This window comes from Physella acuta, unplaced genomic scaffold (genome assembly GCF_028476545.2).
Source record: "Physella acuta isolate Inbredline_101_S28 unplaced genomic scaffold, ASM2847654v3 ptg000104l, whole genome shotgun sequence".
Lineage (NCBI taxonomy): Eukaryota > Metazoa > Mollusca > Gastropoda > Physidae > Physella > Physella acuta.
Window position 1 is genome coordinate 63,486 of NW_026731624.1, and position 9,015 is coordinate 72,500.

The 9,015-nt window shown below is 38.0% G+C and overlaps 1 protein-coding gene across 1 annotated transcript in view; it reads right to left on the bottom strand.

The window, feature by feature from the left end:
• LOC131931488 (sex peptide receptor-related protein 2) overlaps positions 1-5,676 on the bottom strand; it is a 35,628-nt gene extending 29,952 nt beyond the window's left edge. The window contains exon 1 of the mRNA XM_059288312.1: positions 5,599-5,676. The gene's annotated coding sequence lies outside the window, so the exon portion shown is untranslated. The remainder of the gene's footprint in view (positions 1-5,598) is intronic.
• Positions 5,677-9,015: the final 3,339 nt, after the last annotated feature.

A 9,015-nucleotide genomic window follows, 5' to 3' on the forward strand; every position in this document is an offset into this window, starting at 1 on the left:
GCATATCGGTAGACGATTGTATGACATGCAATACGAATGTGTTGGGGTTAGTTTGTTAATTAAGAATCTTCTAACACTACGTGCATAATGAAATAAAATACATGAAACTAAACCTCATAATACTTAACTCCATATGAATGTGTATTTAAATAAACTAAAGGAGAGTGATCTTCCCTCAACTTCTTCGCGTATTCGTGTATTGAAGTTATGGTTGGGATTCCCTTCCGAGGGGGGGGGGGGAATCAGGCAGTAAAAGTGATAGGTATGTATGTGACAAAACCACTCAAAAAGTTTTTAACAAAATGCCGTTCATGAGAGTGTCATATACTTTTATCAAATTCTGACGGACTTCGAGCAACCGGAAATATAGTTACACTTCGGGCTCACGAAAATCGCTGAAAAATTGATAAAAATCCAAGTATCCCTGAAATTAAAATATATGAAGTTGTGTCCACTTAACGGAAACAGTACTCACGTTATCGTTTCATACATACACACACAGACACACCAACACACACACACATAAACAGAAACTATTTTTCTCCATTCTTGTTTGCAAAAGCAGAGATTTATCAACAATCTCATATGGATCTTTTACAGAATTGAATACCCCCGTCCCTCCCTGTATTATACTCATATAAAGAAAACGATAATACCACTAAAGAAAAACAAATATTTCGTGCCAACATTATTAATTTAGATATTGTAACTAAACATGTATCTAGAAACGAACCTTTTCAAACTATTTTAAAAAAATAAACTTATCGCTTTCAACAGACAAATACATCATTACCGAATTCCATCATAACACATAACAAATGGTTGCTTAGCTTAGACAATTCGCACTGATATTGAAATAAAGACATTTTGCGAGGAAATTTAGTTCGAGATGTTAGCTTGGATAAAATGTGGTTCGATGGACGTGTGATAAAATTGTTTCTGTTGAGTGTGTCACCTTGTTATAGTTTTGGTTGAGTGTGTCACCTTGTTATAGTTTTGGTTGAGTGTGTCACCTTGTTATAGTTTCTGTTGAGTGTGTCACCTTGTTATAGTTTCTGTTGAGTGTGTCACCTTGTTATAGTTTTGGTTGAGTGTGTCACCTTGTTATAGTTTCTGTTGAGTGTGACATCTTGTTATAGTTTCTGTTGAGTGAGTCATCTTGTTATAGTTTCTGTTGAGTGTGTCACCTTGTAATAGTTTTGGTTGAGTGTGTCACCTTGTTATAGTTTCTGTTGAGTGTGACATCTTGTTATAGTTTCTGTTGAGTGAGTCATCTTGTTATAGTTTCTGTTGAGTGTGTCACCTTGTTATAGTTTCTGTTGAGTGAGTCATCTTGTTATAGTTTCTGTTGAGTGTGTCATCTTGTTATAGTTTCTGTTGAGTGAGTCATCTTGTTATAGTTTCTGTTGAGTGTGTCACTTTGTTATAGTTTCTGTTGAGTGTGTCATCTTGTTATAGTTTCTGTTGAGTGTGTCACTTTGTTATAGTTTCTGTTGAGTGTGTCACGTTGTTATAGTTTCTGTTGAGTGTGTCATCTTGTTATAGTTTCTGTTGAGTGTGTCATCTTGTTATAGTTTCTGTTGAGTGTGTCACCTTGTTATAGTTTTGGTTGAGTGTGTCACCTTGTTATAGTTTTGGTTGAGTGTGACATCTTGTTATAGTTTCTGTTGAGTGAGTCATCTTGTTATAGTTTCTGTTGAGTGTGTCACCTTGTTATAGTTTTGGTTGAGTGTGTCACCTTGTTATAGTTTCTGTTGAGTGTGACATCTTGTTATAGTTTCTGTTGAGTGAGTCATCTTGTTATAGTTTCTGTTGAGTGTGTCACCTTGTTATAGTTTCTGTTGAGTGAGTCATCTTGTTATAGTTTCTGTTGAGTGTGTCATCTTGTTATAGTTTCTGTTGAGTGAGTCATCTTGTTATAGTTTCTGTTGAGTGTGTCACTTTGTTATAGTTTCTGTTGAGTGTGTCATCTTGTTATAGTTTCTGTTGAGTGTGTCACTTTGTTATAGTTTCTGTTGAGTGTGTCACGTTGTTATAGTTTCTGTTGAGTGTGTCATCTTGTTATAGTTTCTGTTGAGTGTGTCATCTTGTTATAGTTTCTGTTGAGTGTGTCACCTTGTTATAGTTTCTGTTGAGTGTGCCATCTTGTTATAGTTTTGGTTGAGTGTGTCATCTTGTTATAGTTTCTGTTGAGTGTGGCATCTTGTTATAGTTTCTGTTGAGTGTGTCACTTTGTTATAGTTTCTGTTGAGTGTGTCATCTTGTTATAGTTTCTGTTGAGTGTGTCATCTTGTTATAGTTTCTGTTGAGTGTGTCATCTTGTTATAGTTTCACTTGAGTGAGTCATCTTGTTATAGTTTCTGTTGAGTGAGTCATCTTGTTATAGTTTCTGTTGAGTGAGTCATCTGGTTATAGTTTCTGTTGAGTGTGTCATCTTGTTATAGTTTCTGTTGAGTGTGTCACTTTGTTATAGTTTCTGTTGAGTGTGTCATCTTGTTATAGTTTCTGTTGAGTGTGTCATCTTGTTATAGTTTCTGTTGAGTGTGTCATCTTGTTATAGTTTCAGTTGAGTGAGTCATCTTGTTATAGTTTCTGTTGAGTGAGTCATCTTGTTATAGTTTCTGTTGAGTGAGTCATCTGGTTATAGTTTCTGTTGAGTGTGTCATCTTGTTATAGTTTCTGTTGAGTGAGTCATCTTGTTATAGTTTCTGTTGAGTGAGTCATCTGGTTATAGTTTCTGTTGAGTGAGTCACCTTGTTATAGTTTCTGTTGAGTGTGTCACTTTGTTATAGTTTCTGTTGAGTGAGTCACCTTGTTATAGTTTCTGTTGAGTGTGTCACCTTGTTATAGTTTCTGTTGAGTGTGCCATCTTGTTATAGTTTCTGTTGAGTGTGTCACGTTGTTATAGTTTCTGTTGAGTGAGTCACCTTGTTATAGTTTCTGTTGAGTGTGCCATCTTGTTATAGTTTCTGTTGAGTGTGTCACGTTGTTATAGTTTCTGTTGAGTGTGTCATCTTGTTATAGTTTCTGTTGAGTGTGTCATCTTGTTATAGTTTCTGTTGAGTGAGTCATCTTGCCGGGTGCTTGAGATGATCTCCGTCGTCACAAAGTGTAACAATTTAGAGATCTTAATGAGTCCACAGATGTTGCACGTGCTGGATAAAAGGTGAGTACATGGTCTAAGTGTTGGTCTAATTTGAGTGTTGGTCTTATTTGGGTGTTGATCAATTCGAGTCTAATTCTGTTATAATTTAAAAAAACTCAAACATTGTTGAAGTTGCCAGCTGCTGTATTTTAAAGTTTGCAGCAGACACGCCGACCCTTTTCACACTAATTTACCTGGCATTCCTTTCGTCTAAAATATTTTAAAGGCTACACCTAGTTGATGATTTTCTCTAAGTGTGCTGTTATTTTTATTTCCCCTTATTTTTAAGATATTCACCGCATTTTCTATGAGTCTTAAGTTGTGAAAAACCGAAACTTATTCAATGTTGTTGTTTTGTAAACATTAGATTTTAAAATGTTTTAAGTTGTTTACAGCAAAAATTTTACAAAACTATTTAAAGATTTCATTTGCAGCAATGTTCTTTAAATCTCGGTTGAAACAAGGTATTAACAGATAAGCTAATAACTAATTAAGACGTTATTTGCTGAGTTCAGATATTAAATCTAAGTATAAGATTTTCTCTTGTGGCACCGTATGGTCCATGGAATAGCGCATTGCTGATAGTCCTAAAGTCTCGAGTTCGGAACTCAAGCTTTACCACGGTACGTCCTTGACTTCACCCAGCTCGGGTTAAATCAAATCCCCAAATACCGTTTGCCTCAAGGTCTTTTTCTCGAATGAACGATTACCCGAATGCGACAAACGCCCAAATGGACATTAGCCCATATGCGACAAATGCCCGACTTTGGGTCCGGTCAAAACGTCCGGCTCCCTATCCACAGGATAGGTTCCCAACTGGATTCAGTAACCATAGAGACGGTGACAACAGTGCTGACCGCACTATCTATATCCAGAGGTCACAGAAGACGATCCTTGGACAGTGAGAATCGAAAGAATAACTTTCTTTAAATATTTGATTTTACTTTACGTTTACATAATAATATGTATATCAATCTTGCAACTATAATGTTTCCTAATTGGAGAATTAAAGTAAAATCCTGGACTTAAGCTATGTAATCGAACTGCAAATTAGTATTGGGCTATTTAACGTTATTACGATAATTACTGAAATGGTTTTTATAAACGAAAGGCAAGATAGCCCGGGATAAAATCAAACGTTGCCACACGTCACAGAGGAAACCGTCAAAATAACTCGATTCCGCTGAGAGGTAAATGGGCTCTGTTGGGGATTAGCGAAAACCTGCTTAGACAGATGTTTTAAAATAAGGCATCAAGCAGGAAGAAAGGTTGAGGAATTGCAGAGAATCAAGAGAAAATCACCCGTTACAACTGGCAGGCCCCCAGAAAATACAGAGTTACTCAGCATGATTGTAGTTATTTCTCCCATAAGATAACCGTAGGGGCGAGTCTGTTTTGTTGCTGTGATTCATTTGTAGCGATCAAAAAGTACAATGTACTCATGGAATATATTTTAAACAGTAATGCTCACATTAGGTCAATCTTCTGAGGTCATCTTGAGGTCAGTGTCATTGTGAGGTCAACTCGAGGTCAGTTTTGTCGTCAAGTCATATTTGGCTACTATAAATAGTTCACAAACTTCCCAAAACTTTCAGTCATGAGCTTCCCCCAAGTTAATTAATATTCTCTATATCAATGCACTACTCAATGAATGGTCATTTTTTTAAACTTGTTGAACATCATCAATGCAAACAACTGAGATGGTATGGACAAAAAACAATGGTACGGGTATAAAGCAATGGTATGGGCATAAAACAATGGTATGGGCATAAAACAATGGTATGGGCATAAAACAATGGTATGGGCATAAAACAATGGTATGGGCATAAAACAATGGTATGGGCATAAAACAATGGTATGGGCATAAAAAAATGGTATGGACATAAAACAATGGTATGGGCATAAAACAATGGTATGGGCATAAAACAATGGTATGGGCATAAAACAATGGTATGGGCATAAAACAATGGTATGGGCATAAAACAATGGTATGGGCATAAAACAATGGTATGGACATAAAACAATGGTATGGGCATAAAACACTGGTATGGGCATAAAACACTGGTATGGGCATAAAACACTGGTATGGGCATAAAACACTGGTATGGGCATAAAACACTGGTATGGGCATAAAACACTGGTATGGGCATAAAACACTGGTATAGACATAAAACACTAAACAGTGGCCTAACAAAGACAATCATGCAGGGCACGGCGCAAAAGGAGCGGTAGGCGATAAATTCCCGAATGTAAATACTGAGTTAAGTACATGCCTTGTTTTATGTCATTATAAAATTGAATTATCTCCAGGTAAGTTTCTATCTCCCAGGTTTAATATATCAAGGTACTGGTTCAAATTATACACAGATACACAAACACTCACCCACAACCACCCACACACACGCACTCTCACGCACGCACACTTACATATCCACAAGCAGATACCTACTCACCAGAATTTCAGACAGGTTACACTTGTAAGACTCGCACAACTGGTTACATACAGACCCGGATATCTTGGCACGATCCGTATTTTTCCTCGGGCAAATTTTCCTGTGAGGTGAGAGAGACACCTGTCCGTACCCCCCTCCCCCTCCCATCATCGTCAGATGTAGGCGTGTTCGTTTTTTTAATGCGTTTCACCCCCCCCCCCCTCCCCGTGTCTAGGGAGATGTTGTGGATTTAGGTAAACAAAATTCAAGGTGAGTCAAATCTTGAGTCGGGGTGGGTACGTGAGCAAGTTGGTGTAAGGTCTTTAGGTGAGTCAAATCTTGAGTCGGGGTGGGTACGTGAGCAGGTTGCTGTAAGGTCTTTAGGTGAGTCAAATCTTGAGTCGGGGTGGGTACGTGAGCAGGTTGTCGGTGAGGGTACGTGAGCAGGTTGTCGGGGTGGGTATGTGAGCAGGTTGTCGGGGTGGGTATGTGAGCAGGTTGTCGGGGTGGGTATGTGAGCAGGTTGTCGGGGTGGGTATGTGAGCAGGTTGTCGGGGTGGGTATGTGAGCAGGTTGTCGGGGTGGGTATGTGAGCAGGTTGTCGGGGTGGGTATGTGAGCAGGTTGTCGGGGTGGGTATGTGAGCAGGTTGTCGGGGTGGGTATGTGAGCAGGTTGTCGGGGTGGGTATGTGAGCAGGTTGTCGGGGTGGGTATGTGAGCAGGTTGTCGGGGTGGGTATGTGAGCAGGTTGTCGGGGTGGGTACGTGAGCAGGTTGTCGGGGTGGGTACGTGAGCAGGTTGCTGGTGTTTGTGGGGCTCTGAGTCCAGTCTTAGGGTGTTTGGTGTAAGGTCATTAGGGTGTTTGGTGTAAGACTTGGGGTGTTTTAGTGTCGGGTCTTTAGGGTGTTTGGTGTAAGGTCTTTAAATTTTTTGGTGTAAGGTCTCTAGAGTGCTTAGAGTGTTTGGTGTAATATATTTAGGGTACTTTATGTAAGGTTGTTTGGTGTAAGGTCTGTACTATGTATTGTTTTGTTGACAGTCGGGTACTATCTGCAAAGTTTGAAAAAATAAATTGCTTCATCACTTCTGGACGAATGTCGGTTAACAAAACTTAACCATAGAACCATAGACACACAGATAAAAAAAAATAACGTTTCTAAAAAACCAGCCAGGTAGGTATCTGACAACCCGCTGTTTTAAGACCTGCTAGACAACCCGGGTTGGGGGTGCTAATGAGAAACAGGTGGGGGGAGATTACAATAGTCGTGTTTTTTTATGTTGGGGTGGAGTTGGGGATGATGTACTGTAGGGTATTGTATCAGGCAGGGTGGGGCTGGGTGTTGTGTGTGGAGGGGGGGAGATAAGGTATGAAAGGCAACAGAGGGCAGCCGTGTGGGGGTCGAAAGTTACAGAGTAGGGGATGATGGGGGGAGGGTGGAATGGCAAGAGGGGGGGGAGTCTAGTCGAATAACTTGATATTTTATGATACATATAACGAGTACAACAAAAATAACATAATAAAAGGTTTACGACACCGACTACGATACCCAATACTAAACACACTCATCTTCCAAAACCACACACACCAACCAACCGCCACACACCCTAGCACACGCTCTGTCACCCGTCAACTGACACACCTCACGTGAACACTTTTCGTTCTATGTAAACACACTCAACCAAGGGCTACAACTATATACAAAAAGAGGAACCTGTCATTTGAGCACACAACACATACAAGCAAGGGACACTACATGTAAGGGACGTAACACACTCAATCAAGTGACGCTACATGTAAGGGAAGTAGTAAGATTAGTGATATGTTGTGGATTACAGTATTTCACATGCATACTTAAAAAGTTGTTTGATGTATAGCGCCATAAAGTAGATATGTTATCTTTCCTATAACAGCCACAACCTGTATTCAGATTACAGCCTTTCTACCTTGATAATATAACGACCGAGAACCTTACCTCGCTACCACCTGTATTCAGATTTACTGCCTTTCCTGTTTTGAAGCCGTATAAAACTACCAAATACATTTTTATTACTATTTTAAATGTTAAACATAAAGTAAATATTTAAAAAAAGATAATATAACGACCAGGAACCTACTTCGGCTACAACCACTTGCTTTTTTTTCGCTTCTTCAATTTCATTTTTGTTTTTATTTGAAATGCAGCGCTTATATGTTACATACAAATATTGTCTCCAAAACTAAACAATTCTAATAATAATAATAATAATAATTCTTATAGCAATATTTAAAGCCAACTTAATTGTATGAGCAGCACCATATCCAGCTCTGTGTGGTCGAACTGTATCCAACTGGCTTCAACATAAGACAAATGTGTTATTTCATAGAATTTGTATGGTCGGTATTTGCCCAATAACATAATTAAGCTGAAATCAACGTTACTTTGATGTCTAAGCTCAAAGAAACTGTTAACTTAGATATCAAATAACACCGCCAATCGAATACAAGCAACAAAAATGATAATTTGAGTTTACATTTTTTTATTTAAAGTAGTAAGACTTAATGCAGGTAAAACGTTTCATCTTTTTGAACAGATTAATAGATGTTTTTTAAAGTAGTTTCTCTTTTTAAAGTGTTAATTAACTGCCTAAAAATATCCGGACTTATAAATAAAACAAGCGGATGTTTCTATCACATTTCCATCTGTTCTGTCGTTCAAGATTTTTACTTTCTCCTATATGACGTATTCAGGAAGTATTTTAATCGTGCAAAAAGGAAAATCGAGATTTCCCAAAAATTTCGACGCTTTAAACATAGCTGAGTCGGAAAAACTTAGTTGCAAGTTTGTCTGTGTGTCTGTGTGTCTGTCTGTCTGTCTGTCTGTCTGTCTGTCTGTCTGTCTGTCTGTCTGTCTGACTGACTGTCTGTCTGTGAACAAGATAACATGAGTATCGTTATAGCTAGGTTGATGAAATTTCATATATACATATTATATCAAATGTGTAGTTGTTATGTCAACTTTTCCGCGATTTCCGGTAACCGGAAGTGGCACTTATTCTACTTGCGATAGTTCAAAAGCCTATGACTACTCTTTAAGTTAGATAAAGGCAATTTCACATATATGTAGATGATCTCATTTTCTGTTTTCTGTTTTTTAGTAATTTCCGATTACCGGAAGCAGTACTTTTGAAAATTTCGAACACCTCTACCAGACCAAAATATTCCTTTATTACATGATTAATTTACTCTTTGAGAATTAATCAATGTTTTCTTTATAAAGTACTAATGTTTCGGCCTATAATTTACATTCATTTTTGGCTGTTCATTTGATTCTTTTTTCTATGAGATTATATTATATTTTAAAAAAATCATGCATTTAAAAATTCCCTTCTTAGTTATCTTAGAATATTCGAGAAAAGTTTAGGGGAGATCACTCGCGCTTTATTTTTTTAATTGAACTA